Below are 16,552 nucleotides of genomic sequence, written 5' to 3' on the forward strand. Positions count from 1 at the left end.
GAGGGAGGGAGGGAGGGAGGGAGACAGAGAGAGAAAGAGAGAGAGATATTTTAAAAAGTCAGTCAGTTGTGAAGCATATCAGAGTTTAAGATGTGTGTGTATGTGTGTGTGCGCGTGCATGTGTGTGTACATGTAGGAGGTCAGAGGACACACACACATGTGCCATGTGAGGTTGTTAGAACCTCTGGAGCTAGAATTACAGTCAGTTGTGAATTACCCAATGTGAGTGCTGGGAATCGAACTTGGATCCTGTGCAAGAGCAGCCAATGTTGTTAGAACTCTTTAGCTACCTCTCCTGACCCTGTGAAATGCACCTGAGCATTTTCTTTGCATAAAGATGGGATCTTTGAAGAGAAAACTGAGCTACCATGAGGGGAAGACACCCAAAGTTATAAAGCTGAAAATGACCTTTCCTTTGCTGTAATCTGATTTTAAAAATGATGGAAGATCCGCAGATGGTTGATTTATATTCAAGTACAAAATGCTTTCCCCAAGTGATTTGGAGACCCTGATGGGGTTTTAAGGCTGTAATAGCTGTGATTATTTCATCGTACTTTATAGACACACAATATTTTTTTTCTGGTTGATATCCTTGTATCCTAAATGCATCTCATTTATGTGATGGGGAAACTAGAATGGAGTAGATGATGAACAAAACAGAACCACGTCTGAAGACATCATCAGCACAGACCTCTGCCTTGAAGCTTTGGCCAGTGGAATTTAGTTCACACTTGGTGGAAACTGACACCATTACTGTGGCCGCCTACAACAGGTGCTCACCAGCTATGGGATTTGTGCTTGGAGGACTGATTGGTCTTAAGTCTCCTCTGGAAAGGTGTGTGTGTGTGTGTGTGTGTGTGTGTGTGTGTGTGTGTGTGTGTGTGTGTGTACATGTAGGAGGTCAGAGGATAACTTCAGGCATCATTCTCCAGGAGCCATTCACCTTGTTTTTGAAACAGTTTTCTCATTAGCCTGGGGCTTGCTGATCCTACTGGGTTGGCTGGCCATGGAGCTCGAGAGACCTGCTGCTCTTTACCTCCCCAGTGCTGAGGTTACAAGTGCGGTACTCTTGGCCTCTTTACATGGGGTTTGGGTCTTCACTTTACAATGGAGGCATCTCCCCAGCCTTGCCCTGAGAGGCTTTTGTTGATCTCTGTGCGGTTGGCAAAGTTAGACCTATCTGGCTCTGGCAATAATATGTTAAATTGTGCACAGGCTTCTTTACTAATATCTAGAAGGGAAACGCATGACATTGGAAAATCCCTCACACTATTTCAAGGAGCAAGAAAGTCAGGAGAACCAGGTGGCCAGTTTTCCCTGGGGAAAAGTACAGGGTAAGACATCTTAGGAGATGCCAGCATGTAAAACCAACTCCAGTGAGAACATTCTCAGTGAGGCTGCAGACCCTGGGAGGACTGATTGTTCAAAAATAAATAAATAAATAAATAAATAAATAAATAAAGTGGGTATGTCAGATGCCACAGTGGATAAGGTGCTTGCCACCAAGCCCGACAAACTGAGTTTAAGCCACCATGGCCCAACAAGTTTAATTTCCTTTCTTACAGGTTAGAAAATAGGCGAGAGAAAGAAGAAACACAGCGTGCTCAGGACTACACGTTCTGTTATCTAGCTGTACAATTCTGGGCTGAATGCGGTGGGCTAGGCCTATGATACCAGCTACTCAGGAGGCTAAGGCAAGAGAATGAAAAGTTCAAGACTTGGGACTCAGTGATTACCAGCACTTGCTGCTCTCGCAGAAGACCCAGGTTCAGTTCACAGGGCACATATGGTGCCTCACAACTGCCTGTAACTCCAGTTCACTCTTCTCTCCTCTGTAGACACCAGGCCCACATTCAGTGTGCACACATAACATGTAGGCAAAAGCATGGCTGGCCATCTGAGGTTCTGCTGTGGTTCCATGGTGAAATGTCTTCACATAGGCTCATGTATTTGAGTCCTTGGCCCCCAGATGGTAGCACAGTTTTTGGAAGGTTCTTGATTCTTTAGGAGATGGACCCTAATTGGAGGATGTGCATCACTGCGGTTTCGACTTGAGCTTGCATATCCCAGTTCTATTTCCTGTCCACTTTATGCTTTTTGTTTTGCCAAAATATAAAGTGGGGAGTCCCAGCTACACACTTTGCTGCCATGATGCCAAAGGAATGCATATAATACTAACTTATTTTGCTAAATGGACATAGTATCAAACCATTCTCTAAATTTGTATCTTTTTGCCCATAGGTTAGCAAAGCTCTCAGACCTCATCAGAGAAGGGTCTTTGTGCAGTGGACAGCGGTTAACACAGAAACTCACAACTGATCCAAATGCCGAGAATGTCAGTGGAGTGCTCAGTCACAAACGGCCACTTATATCGTTGCCGCCACAAGGCTCGGGGACCATCTTAGAAGAGAAGGTGGAAAGACTGTAAAGGCCAGAGGTTCTGGAAGACCTGGCATACCAGAGCAGTGTTTGCTGTGCTTGTGTTGACAATAAGGCGAGCTCACGAGATCAAGCCAGTCTCTGTTATAGCCTGGGAAGAGGAATAAGGCATGGAATATAATCGATGTCAGCTCCAGGAAGATGAGCCAGCTCTAAGGAAAGGGAAAGGTGAGGTGCAGAATGCATGGTGATATTAGGGGCTGGGGGAAAGATGGTTTAGCCCAAACAGAAAGCGAGGTGTGAGCTTTGCTTTTATAATGAGAAAGAGAAGTGGGGAGAGGTAGAGATAGAGACACATGGACATGTAAACAGGACAGAAGGGGAAGAAAGAGACATGAAAGATAGATAGAGAAAGAGAGGTAAAGAAGGAGATAGAAATGTGAGGAGGGAAAGAGAGGGATAGGGAGGACTGGGAGAAAGACAGATACAAAGAAAGGAGGGGAAAAGAAGGAAGAAAGAGGAGAAGAATGAGCAGGGAGGGGAAGAGGAGAAGGAAGAGGAGGAGGAAGAACAGGAAGAAGAGAAAAATTACCAATAGTGGGACAAAGAGACTGGGGTGAAAGTGGGAGGGAGGGAGGAATGGGAGGATGCATGGGATGGGATAGAAAATGAGATGTAATATGAATTATTTTATTTTTCAATAAAAATGTGTTAAAAAAAGAAACCTAAGCCAAGAAGAGACTTGATACCCTACGAACATATACAGAGGGAGGAGGTCCCCCTCAGTCACAGTCATAGGGGAGGGGAGTAGGGGAAAAGTGGGAGGGAGGGAGGAATGGGAGGATACAAGGGATGGGATAACCATTGAGATGTAATATGAATAAATTAATAAAATATATATTAAAAAAAAAGAAACCTAAGCTAAGACTGGAGCTTTCCAAAGCACTCCGCCTGCCCCCTCCAAAAGGTAGCATGTCAGCTTTCAGATCTTAGCACACCCTCGCCTCATACTTTCTTTAACTGACCGGCTGCGTAGCCCTTGGCTGCAGAGACACAAGCCAAACAGAGATGCTCAAAGGAAGCAAAGATGTGAGAGGCCGGGGAACCATGGGTTTGATCATAAGAGGAAACACACAAGATGTCAGTCAGCCAGAAAAACCTTTCTTTCTTTACGGAGATGTCAGGAAGGCCACCACTTTGAAAATACCCCCAAGCCGTGGGTGACATTTCTTTTCTCTGAGACTTCCTATTTTTTTTTTTTACACCAAAAGTTATTAAGGCAGACAGATGTACTGTCTTTCAGGGTGCAGGTGGGGTAAAGTTCTTCCTGTGAGCTCTTGCGGCTTCAAATTTTTTTTTTTTTCTGCTTCAGCTGCCACACCGGCTGCCCTCTTTGCCACCTCTACAATGACAAACCCAAAATAACTTGAAGGGGGAAACTTCAGTGCTTTAATTTGTTGGGGTGTGGTGGGAGCCATTGTGATGGGAGGTCTCAGGCTGGGTAAGTAGGTAGAATATCTTCCTTTTCTTCTGTTTCATGACTCCCTGGGACTCACCCACAGCTTCCTTGTTCCTCTGCAGAGACCCGAGACACTACCCCATCTTTCCCTTCTCTTACATCAGATAAAGAAAGGTTGATGGTTGCAGGTTTTGTGAAGGTGAGATCCTTGGTCAGAGGCTCATGTCATTTATGTAAGCTACTAAATGTGGCTGCGAACTTGTCTCTTCATTCTTTTGAGTCCAACAGATCCCCAGACACTCTGTCAACTTGGGTAAATAAGGGTATTTCTAGTCTGGTCTGAAAGTGGCAAAAGGTTACTTTGTTTTCCATGGGGTCAGAAATCAGCTAAAAAAAGATGTCCTTTATCACTCACCTATGTATCTTCAATTTCCATCATCAATTAAAAGACAGTAAACCCTTACCCTGAATAGAAGTGCAATTAGATCCAATAATGAAATCATCAAGTACTACTGAGGTGGAACTTGGCAGTAATTAGTTTTTTGATACATAAATACAATTTCCAAATGCAATTTGTTCCTAAGCCCAGGCTGATGATTCAATTCATGGTGTTTGCTATCATCAGGGACTGTGGAGTGAGGTAAATTCAGTTCTGTTCTCTGTAGTAAATGGATTGAGTTGGTTAACTCTGAAATAACTAGGTAGAAATGAAAAAAGGTTTTCTGGGATCAGGAGTGGACAATGTGTCCCGCAGAATATCACTGACACATAAATTACACTGTCAGGTAGCAAGCTGGTCCTCTCTGCCCTTCCCTTTTCTGTGTCTGCTCATGTCTCCTCCCCCTTCCCTCCCTAACACTTGCCCTTCATTTATCCATGTTTGTATTCACTGCATCTTCACTGAGGACATGACAGGTGCTGGAGAAGAGCAGTAAGGGAGAACTCCCTACCACTGCTACTGTGGGATGGGAATCACCCATTTAATTTTAATTGTTGTAGTGCCATCAAGGGTCTTGCAAGAGAACAAAGGAGGGCTCTGTTTTAGTGTAGGAGCCTCAATGACAGCTTCCCTGTGTTATTGACATTGTAGATTTGATCAAAAGCGTAACTGGGAGGGAGGCAAAGAAATTTGGAGAAAACTGAGCTTTCAGGAAGGAGTGTGACAGAGAAACACTAAAAAGACACTCTACTTGGTAACCTGCTATCCTTCCTCTGAGAGACTTGATACCCTATGAGCATATACAGGGGGAGGAAATTTCCCTCAGGAACAGTCATAGGGGAGGGGAATAAGGGAAAAATGGGAGGGAGGGAAGAATGGGAGGATACAAGGGATGGGATAACCATTGAGATGTAACAAGAATAAATTAATAAAAAATTAAAAAAAACCTATTGAGATGTAATATGAATAACTTAATAAAATATATTTTTAAAAAACAAAAACAAACAAACAAACAAAAAGACACTCTAAGGTGCCCTGGCCTGCGGGGTCTTCAAACAGAACCTGGGAGGGGGTGCCGAAGTGAAAGGACAGGAGACACGAAGAAATGAGGGCAAGTCTGAACACTGATCAAGCCCTGTTTATTGAAAATTCTTACAGGGTTTATATAGGCAATATCTAGGTAAAGGGCAGGGTTGCTGTGGGAACCTAATGGCAGATATCCAGTCATCCATCCTTGGCAGGAAGTACTCCAAGATTAGGGAGTGAGCTCTGAGGGAGAGCAGCTAAGGAAGCAAGATAAGCAAGTGGCCTCCCAGGATCCAGAGGAACCTGCTAGGTGTCAGAGAACAGTTCCCAGGGTCTGGGTGGAATGACCTGGGCTGACCTCAGCCTGCTATGTGCCAGGCAGAGGCATAGAAAATGGGATCTACAGATAAGGTAGAATTGCCTAATGTTTTAAGCCAAGAGCTGCTAAGGGCAGCTCCCCACACTAAGGTAGGACCAAAAGAAAGAAACATCAGCAAATGAGAAAGTTGAGATAAGGCCATCTGGTAGACCTTGTTCAAGAGCTTAGATTTGATTCAAAATCCACAAGAGATTCTCGAAAGGTTTTACAACAGCACAATACAATCCTGCGCTTTAGGTTCTATAACAGTCAACATTTGGGGGCCTCTTACTTCGGAAGTTCAGTTTGATTACTCTTCAGGCAGCTTCCCCTGTGCCTCAGAGCCTGCAGAGGCAGCTGCTGTGAGGGCTATGAAGCACATTGCCTGTCTTCTCCAGTGACTTGCAATGCCTGAGTTTCAGTGTTCCTAAGCATGAAGCCATAGCAACATAACCAGACGTATCTTAGGAAAAGGCTAAGGATTTGTGACAGATTCATCTGGTGAGGAAAAGGCCACCAGTTTCCACATGAATGAGCCTATTTAAATATGCTGGTGGGGAGTGAGAATCTCACTCACCTTTCTAAACCACGTTTCTAATCTGTCTAACAAGTAGTACCCATATCATTGCTTTATTTCCCCCCACAAAGTCTTGGGGTATGTTAGGGGGTGAGGTCTTATGGCCTCAAATGACCAGAGTGCAGTATGTATTGACCCAGTTTTCCCAGGAAATGGAGACTCTCCATCTTTTGCTGCTTCAGGATATGGGTTAGGTGAAAGTAGACTATTGTAATTGAATCCCAACAGAGCAGTTGAAGAAACGATGCACACCAGTTCTTTTTCATGCAGTATTCTAGATGGGAACATTTCAGATCAAAGAGAAACCTCTACTTCTCTTTTATAGCCCGAGAACTCAAGTTCTTTGCCATTTGCTATACCATGAACCCTATGGGTCTGCTGCATAATAACCCCATCTGTGTGCTGCACTAAGAACCTAGAGAGTGAGGAGGTAGAACAGAGCTTTACCTAAGAAATTTCCAGAGATCTCAGTTGGCACACATCACTTATGCTCAGACTTCACTGAGAAGATTCAATCCATGGTGAGAACTTCATGCTCTTACCCACTGGTCCAGTTCCTTAGACCCAATAATAGGCTGTTTTCTATTGGGTTCTTATCCTGGCTCTTCAAATTAATGTCAATCTTCTTCTAGGGGAGTAATTCACAACACACAGAGTACAGCAACAGAAAAGTCTCCTTCACAAACCATCTTAGTTTTTGATGTAGTTTAGTTTCATCTCTACTATTTTCTCTTATTGAAAATAGATTTTTCATATGACATATCCTTATGGTTTCTCTTCTATCTAATCCTCCCAGTTCCTTCCCACCTCCCTTTCAATCTGGAATGACCCCCTTTCTGTCTCTCATTAGAAAACAAAGATGTTTCTAAGGGATAATAATAATAATATATAAGATAAAACAATACAAAACATATTGGAATAGGACAAAACAAACAGAAGGAAAGAGCTTAACAAAAGATGCATGGAACATATAGATACAGAGACACACTCATTTACACACTCAGGAATCCCCCAAAACACAAAACCAGAAACTATAACAAATATGCTAAGGAACTTGTGGGGTTAAAAAAAAAAACCCTTCCCTCAAAAGGTAAAAACATATGAAAAAAAGAAAGAAAGAAAAAAGAGAAAGAAAAAAGTCCTGACAAGGACAAGGAACTTCCAAAGATGTCACTGCATTCCTTTTCTGTTGGCCTTTATTGCTGGGTGTGCAGCTTGCCCCTTAAGAGTAGTTTAGTTCCCCAGTAAGACTCTCTTGAAGAAAACTAAATTTTTATTTGCAAGTGGTTAGCAATTGGAGATAGCTTCTTAGTTAGGAACATTTGTCTACTTTTCCTTTCAACTCTAGGACCTCAGCTGGATCAGGCCTATGCAGGCCCTGTGCATTCTGCTACAATCTCTGTTAGTTCATGTGCACAGCTTCTGTTGTGTTTAGAAAGCCTTCTTTACATGGGGTCCTCCATCCCCTCTGGCTCCTACACTCTTTAGGCCTCCTCTTCTACAGAGTGCTCTAAGCCCCGTGGGGAGGGATTTGATGGAGACATCTCCTTGAGGGCTGAGTGTCCCAAGGTCTCGAGTTCTCTGCGTACAGTCTGGCTGTAGATCTTTGTATCTGTTCCTCTCTACAAGCTAGGGTTACAGACCAGATGAATATGACCACAGCAGTTTTTTTATGTGGGGACCAAGGACCTGAACTCAGGTCCTCCTGCTTGTGTGGCAGGCACAATCTTAACTGAGCCACCTCCCCGGATTCCAAATAAGGTGTTTAAAGGGTGACATCTGTGGTCACAGGCAGTATCTTCTTTAGCAGCATCTGTACTTGTGGCAGTGCCAGCATCCCTCCCTTCATGGTCCATTACTTCCAGGAAGCAAGCAGAGGGTCTGGTGACTGCTTCACACTTGGTATTTGATTCCCTCAAAGGATTCAGGGTGCTGCTAGGCAGTGCGCCAATGGAGCTGGAAACCGCCTTGATCATCTAGTTAGCATGCCCTCCCCTTCCGAATCCAACCATGGTCTGGATTCTGGCCCAGACAGTCGTGTGATGGGAGGAGAGGAACAATAGGAAGGCAAGGGAGCACTCTGATTGATTTCTTCCTGCATGAGTTCTCCGTGCCATTTATAACCCCCTTCTCAGTGTTAAATTAAAATGGCCTTCACTCCTCTTTTTGCTCACAGATGTGCATTCATTAGTGAAGGGCAGACCTAAGAGCCATTCACCCTGGTCTGCTGAAAATAATGTGAGTGTAAAAATCAGAAGATCTCATTTTAATCTGCATTTTGTCATTTCCTCCATTTGCTGTCTTAGGTGAGTAATAATGGCTGCATGAGCTTCAGTTTCAGGTCCATGAAAGGATCAAGCCAGTGTCCATTCAAGGAAAGAAACCCTTTCTTCCCACAACCCCGTATCCTCTCTGGAAAGAAAGATGTTCCTTCAGGGAGGTGAGAAAACCTTAATATTTTATTGTTTGCTTGCTATAAGACTAAGGCATTTTCATCATGTGCTAATGATCTTGGGTGTTTGCAACTATGCATGAAATTGGAAAAGTGTGTGTGTGTGTGTGTGTGTGTGTGTGTGTGTCTGTGCGTACACACACATACACACATGCATGTTTCTGTTGGGTATGGTGAGAGCTTGGAGGCACAAGCAGGGAGCACTCTGAATCTAGGATGGTCTGCGGGTCTTATTCTGGTATTGGAACCCTCAGTAAGCCTCTCCTCCATTCCCACTACTCAAATTAGTGTTCTGCAAAGGAGGAAGTCTGTGCTGTGGGATCCCAGGAGCTATGCTGGATGGGAATCTTTGACAAGCAACTACCTCCCTCTAAATCAATAAAGACATTCCCATTTTATCACAAGTATGCTGGTATCAAAGCAGCTTCTAAAAAGGAGGTAACTTCATTTCATATATAGCTATCCCTTGGCTGGTGCCTAGTCAACAAGGCCTAGTCAACAAGAATGATGAATGTCATTTCTACAGGATTTAATCTGTTGATGACCACACATCCTCCAAAGGCAGGAGAGCTTTCACAGAGTCCTTAAAATCACCCATCTTAGGAAGGAGACTTGCCTGAATTACAGAGTTGTCAGTTAACATGGGGAGTATACCAAATGTACCCTGGGTGCTTTCAAGGTTTTAAAGAAACAAATAGACACACAGCACAGTATCTGTTCAATATCTAAATGTCCTCGTCTAATGAACAAGTTGACCCATGAGTTGGATTTATTCCATATTTTTGGGCCAGAAAGACGGCTTAGCTAGTAAAGGCATTTGCCCCCTAGTCTGTTAACTTGAGTTGTGTCCCTGGAATCCACATAGCAGGAGAGAACTTATTCCTACCAGTTGCTCCTTGACTTCCATACATATATGATGATAAAACCCCCAGCCCCACAAACTAATAAATGGATAAATAGTAGACTCCTGGGAGGATATGGAGACTCTAGCTGAGACTCCTAGTAGCAGGGGTCATGAAGATTGAAGAGGCCACCCTCTAACTAGTCAGGACTCCTAGTGGAAGGAGGGGAACACCAACCCACCCACAAAAATTTTGACCCTACCTATAAGAAGTGCAGGGATAAAATTAGAGCAGAGTTTGAGGGAATGCCCAACCAATGCCTGGCCCAACCTGAGACCCACCTCCTAGGATATAGCCAATTCATAACACTGTCTGATACTTTGCTATGCTTACAGACAGGAGTCTAGCATAGCTGTCCCCTGAGAGATTCCACCCAGCAGCGGATCCAAACAAATGCTGAGACTCACAGCAGGGAGACTTGTGGAAGAGTGGAAGGAAGGATAGAAGGGAAGGTACAGGAGCTGGACATGAAGACCAACAGTGTCAAATCACCAGGGCTTAAGGGGGCTTGTAGAGTCTGAAGCACCAAGCAAGGACCATGCATGGACTGGACTTGGCCCCCTTCACAAATGTAGCCTATGCACAGCTGTGCCTTCTTGTAAGGGGAAGGGCACTGTTTCTGACATGGACATGGGAGAGGGTATGGGGGAGCAGGGAGGAAGGGTGGGACTGGGGGGAGAGAAGGGAAGGGTTACAATGGGATGTAAAGTGAATATACAAATAAATACATTAATTAAAAAAAAAAAAGAAAAGAAAAAGGAGGCAGTGGTTGTCGCTACTCTCTGAGCTTTGCCAAGTTGCCCAAGGACGACAAGAAGAAGGAAGATGCTGTAAAGACAGCCAAAAAAGACAAAGACCCAGTAAATAAGTCTGGTGACAAGACCAAAAAGAAGAAGTGGTCCAAAGGCAAAGTTCTGGACAAGCACAACAATCTATTCCTGTTTGACAAAGCCACATACAACAAACTCTGTAAGGAAGTTCCCAGCTATAAGCTTATTACTCCAGCTGTGGTCTTTGAAAGACTGAAGATTCACAGTTCCTTGGCCAGGGCAGCCCTTCAGGAGCTACTTAGTAAAGGACTTATCAAGCTGGTTTCAAAGCACAAGCCTGAGTAAGTTACACCAGAAACATAAAAGGTGGAGATCCCCAGCTGCTGGTGAAGATGCATGAGCAGGTTCAATCAGTTGTACATTTGGGAAAATAAAATTTTACTAAATAAAAAAAAAGAAAAACCAAAATAAATAAACAAATAGATTTCCTATAAATAAACAAATGGATAAATACAAAATTAAAAGAGGACCTTCTGTATTACCCCCAATATTATATCTAAGACATTTAAAAATATCTGTACCTTGACTTAACTCTGAGTTTTACCATGGTCAAGAAAACTATTCAGTTCAACTGATCCACCCTCCAATATTAAGTAGTGATTTCCTATAAACAAATCAGGTCATTCTTTTCTCTTCGTAGGGGAAAACACAAGCAAAGCCCCAGTGGAGTTTGTTTCAAGTTGAGAGTAAACTGTGCCTAGACCAATTTTTGTGTTTTGATGGTTTTATTAGGCTATATTAGCAATACTGAAACTATTTGCTTTAGGGATAAGAACATGTTTGAGATGGAAAGGAACTGTGTGTAAATATTCACTGAATTTTTTTCTTTACTTTGGAAGGTTGCGGGGGATGTATAGAAGCCTGGGGTGGGGGGGGGATAGGTCACTTGGGAAATATTGCACAATAGACTCTGAACATTACTAAATATAAAGTGAATCAATCTTAAGGCCACTCAGGAAATTCTGCATCATGGGTCACAAAGCTACTGTGCTGGCCAGGACACTAAGTGGATAAGATTAATTGCTCATTATCCTCTCCATCTGCAGCCTACCACCTCTGCTCTGTATTCAGCGATTCTCATGAAGTTACAAAAGAAAGATATTTGGTGACCAAGAAAAGGTCAACTTTTTTTCTAAGCTTGGAACTAGGGAGATCAGCAAACGATGCATTAAAAAGCAGAATTTACAGGTAAATTATAGAGGAGAGAAACATAAATAACTTGGCAGCATTTGCACAACAGGTATTCAGATGTTTTAGAAGCATCACTTTAAATTTAATTTATATTCCAATTTCTCATGAAAAATTAGTGGTAAAAACTAAACTTAATCTCATATCATTTTGAATATATTAGGTTGCAGAAAATGTTTTATTAAAATTAATTTAAATGACACATATGGCTCAAGTCATATTTCTATTGGGCTGTGCTGATCTATGTTATTTGGAATCTATTATGTTTTGATTTTTGATAATCTAAGGTGATGATGGTGTTTTAAGCCTTTGGCAAGACTCCTCCAACCCAACCCCCAGCACTGGGGAAGCATGTCATCTGAAGTTGAGACAGTCCTGAGTCTGCCACTGACAGTCAGGGCAATATATTCAAGTTGGTTCTGCTTTAGGACTTGGACTCTCATAAAATAATGCTGCCTCACCTCTGTTTATGGCTCTAAGAGCTGCAGAGTCCTAAAACACTGACTTGTAAGGCTACCAGGAGAGCAGTGACTCCTGAGAAAGGGAACCAGATGTGCAGAAAAGGCTGCGGATAGCATGAGTAATGACAGTAAGAGGGGCAGGATCCAGGATTACAAAGGAGAAGGATGGGGGCTCCATAGCCACGCATTGCTTTGCTCCTAACTTCTTTCCTAGAAGGCTTCACTTCCCTCCACACCATCCCTTTGTTTCCAGATGCAAAGGCAGGTGCGCAACCAAGAGATCCAGATGGACGGCCTCACCTGTTCCACCAATTCCATTGCACATCCAACTCCCCCCAGTCCACATTTTCACCCCTCCCTGGACACTCTGCATCCTCTGTGGCTTGTATATCATCTTTATAGGCCCAGGTACTAAAATCCAGGAAGTTTTTAAAGCCAGGTCTGGCAATTCCACTGAACTTGACAGCTCGTTAAGAAGATTCATTTTAAATATATTCGGATCAGCTCTGGCACCTTCCCCTGGTCTAAAAAAATAGACAATAGCCACACCGGAAAAAAGGAAGCTTGGCTTTGTGATATCAGCCTGCCTTTGTCACTAAGACTTTTAGAGCTTCTATAAATCTTGAAATTCATCCTTCTTACCCTGGGACATCTTGTCCGCAAATGAGTTTCATGTACATATTGCTTGCTTATATTTTTATTAATCTTACATGCATTTACTGAATTCTTTGCCACTGATTAGTACTGTTGATTCCCTTTGTGCATTACATGTATTAGTCTTATTTCATATTAAAATATTTCTTTTTATTGAATATATCTTTTCTCATACAACTTGATTATGGTTTCCTCTTCTTTACTCCTCCAGGCTCCTCCACACCTTCCCTCCCATGTGGATCTGCTCCTTTTCTGTCTCTCATTAGGAAACAAACAAGATTGTGAAAGATAATAATAAAATATAACAATATAAAATAGTAAGATAAAACATAAACTATCATATCAGAGTTAGATGAGACAGACAGACAGAAAAGAAAGAGGACAAGAGAAGGCCCAAGAATCAGACACAAATATCTTTACTTCAAATATAACTTGGCCATGGTGGCTTATGCCTATAATTTGAGCACTCAAGAGGTTGATTCAGAAAGACTGTCATGAGTTCAAGGCCAGTTTGCGCAACAGAAGTGGGCTATTTAAAGAGAATTCTAAGAGCCTCTCTCTCTCTGCCCAATATATAGTAGGGCACATGACTGTTTTTGGCTGGTTGGTTAGATAATTGGTTTGTTTTGGGACAAAGTCTTTGTAGCCCAGGATGGCCTCAAACTCATTGTAATTTCCTGCCTCAGCTTTTAATTGTTGAGATTATAGGTGTTATTTTATGAATGAGAGAATGAGCAAATCTTCATTCTGAATGAACGCTGGCTGTAAGCCTTATCAACCACTGGGTGCAGTTTCCACAGATACATGTCTTTCCATGTATACATCAAGTGTCTAGCTGTGCCCAGTGGAACTCACTCTGGGGATCAGGTTGGAGGATCAGCTGTGACCTGTCCTTCTCACAGATGTGTGCAGAAGCTCCCAGAAGGAATAGGAGAAACAGGGTTGTCTCATTAGAGCCAAGGACCAAAAATGACGCTTTGTCACATCTGCCTACATTCCACTACTGAGGTTAAGCCTGCATCAGTGTGTGGGGAAAGTTGTGAACACTGCCTTCCAAATGACCAAATCAACTGGAGTCTACATACCAGACAGGAGAACTGCAGCCGCCCTAGCTGATGGTTGCAATTGAGCTATCCTAGTTTTCTCTTCTGCCTCCTGTGGGGGTTTCTGGGGCACTTCACAGAAAGGAGGCTCCTAACACCTCCCCAAAGTAAAACAAGGGCATGTGTTTGCCCTGGATATGCCAAAGTACCAGCAGGGAGGGAGCCCTAGGTTAAATATTTTTGTTTAAAAGATTTTTATTTCTAGTTTATTGTATATAGGTAATTATTAATTCATGCTTGAAAATATGAATGATGGAGGTATGGAGGAAGCTCTGTCAGTAAGTGCTTGTTGTGAAGGCATGTGGACCTCCCCCAGACCCATGTAAAAGGCTGAGCATAGTACCACATACCTGTAATCTCAGGAGTGAGGAGCTGGAGGAATAGGGATCGCCAGAGCTCCACAGCAGCTACTTTTGTCAAGCCAGTAAGTTCCTGGTTAGTGAGAGACCTTGTATCAAGAAACCAGGTGGTGAGCAAGTTAGAAAGACATCCCAAATTAATCTCTGGCCTCATTATGCCTGTGCACGTAGGTGTGTGCCCACCTACATGCATAAATTTGCACAAACACTAGCATGTGCTTGTGCACATGCCTCAGGTACATTCACACTCGATAAAAGTCAATTTAAAGATCACAGTGAAGACAGGATTTAACAGTGTCTTGGCTGAGCAGAATGCTGTGCAAATCTTTCAGGGTTATTTCCAGTTGAAGCAAAAACTTCCTTCTTGTTTTTCATCCAAAACTATCAATAGAGTCAAGGTAACAAGAGCTGTTGATACACAAATAGCTCAAATCCTGCAATCTTGTGTAGGTAGAACTTCATACCTGTTTGTTAGAGAGAGAGAGAGAGAGAGAGAGAGAGAGAGAGAGAGAGAGAGAGAGAGAACTTTTCAGGAATCCTTGAAGTGGTGCAGTACAAAATGGTACAGAAGTTCTCATAATTGCTTTTCATCCTTATGCCGCCAATTCGCATCCAAGGCCTCAGTCCACCCCTCGATCGATCACTCCACTGTGTTCCTTTTTGACATCAGATCCTACAAGCTGGCTGACCCAGTTTTCAAAACTACCCACCAGCTGGTTGGAACAGTGTTTCAGCAGGCGGGCCAAGGAGCCATAAAGTCCACTAGCAGCCCAGTCTTCCTCGGTGGTTGTAAATAGGAGGAAAGAGGTGGACTGTGTTTATCAACAGCAAAATAACTTCCAGGTAAGGGAAGCCATTGCTGTCAAATTTCCCTCCCAGTTTTAAAAATCTGGACCATTTCTCCACATCCAAACGAGGCCACTTATGGTTTATCATCTGCTGATAGGAAAAGTTATCTGCACAGCTGTGGCGCTGCATTAGTTATGCTCTGAGCAGGACAACACTGTAAATTATTTGCAATATGCTGGAACTCAACACGGTCTGACTTTATAAATATGATATTAAACTCTTAAGAGGGAGTTGCAGACCTTTTATAAAGCCATTAATTTTTAAAGTAGTTTGGGAGTCCAAATTAGCAGCTGGGTGTGGGTGCCAGCTTCTAAAAGAAAATAAAAAATAAAAAAATAAAAAAACCCCCCACCAAACCAACCAGATGGTGCTGACTTTTCCAAAAAATGACGAGATCCTGAGATCAAATGGGATGCTCGGGACTCGGATACCTTTTGGAAATTGAGTTCAAAGCCTTGAATAATGAGTAAAATTCAAAGTCCTTCTCCTGGTGCCTTCCCCACCCCCCCAATCCACCGCCTGGAGTTTCCCCTGAACCCCTACTATGCTTGCTGCATGCTGCCTCATTTCAAAATCAATCATATGCAACAATGAAGCTGCTTCTAGGCAGGGAATTTAGTTCAACAAATTATTTATTCCATGCTTATTTAGTATCTATTATGTATCAGGTGCTATCAGATATAAAACGAACAAAGTGAAAAAAAGCCTCAGACTTTATGAGCTTACCAACTAGGCAAGGAAAAAAAAACATGAAAAATAATTATTATAAAACAATGTGATGGAGTCTGTGACCCAGGCTGATATAGAGCACCATGGAGAAGCCTTTTAGCTGGCTCTCTGGGAGAGAGAAGACGCATATCTGTTTGACTGGTCAACGAGCTAAAAAGAGATCTATGTGGACTATCAGCAAGACAGATGTTATTGAAGCCACCCCCTGTACCTCTTCAGCAGAGGTACCACCATCCAAACCCCTTTTGATGTGCAATCAAGGTTGCTTCACACTTCTCAGCCTGGATTGCCTCCCTCTAAAGTAAAAAACAATCATGCTGCTTCAAACGCTCAGAGAAAAACAGCCCCAGAATTCTGATGGTTAAATGAGGTAATATACAGCAGAGCTCCCAGTTTTTATAGCGGCTATTCAGGATCTGTGGAGGTAATGAGACCATAAAACAAACAGGACCCAGGGAATAAAATTGGCCACTTAATTTTAGGGTTCATCTCAATATCTCTTTAGTAGAATACTCTTGGGAAAAAAAAGTCATGTGTATCCCAAGCCATTTCAGCTCACTCCTGGGAGTCCTCGCGTTATTGCAGGGGATGGAAAACATGGCTTTAACTCTAGTCGTAATGTCCACCTCTGAAGAATAGTCTAAACTTCAAACATATTTAATAAAAAATATTTACTTCTCAGTAGGAAAAGGTGTTGTGGTCTTTCTTACTACCTGCTACACTGTTGAAGTCCTTCCCACCTGGCAGTCTTGCTGTGCTTTCATATTCCGTAGTCTGAGGCATGGCA

The 16,552-nt window shown here is 42.8% G+C and overlaps 1 pseudogene; it reads left to right on the forward strand.

The window, feature by feature from the left end:
* The first annotated feature begins 647 nt into the window (after positions 1–647).
* LOC127188396 (40S ribosomal protein S25-like) lies at positions 648–10,762 on the forward strand (annotated as a pseudogene).
* The last annotated feature ends 5,790 nt before the right edge of the window (positions 10,763–16,552 follow it).

The sequence above is a fragment of the Acomys russatus genome, chromosome 4, assembly GCF_903995435.1.
Source record: "Acomys russatus chromosome 4, mAcoRus1.1, whole genome shotgun sequence".
Lineage (NCBI taxonomy): Eukaryota > Metazoa > Chordata > Mammalia > Rodentia > Muridae > Acomys > Acomys russatus.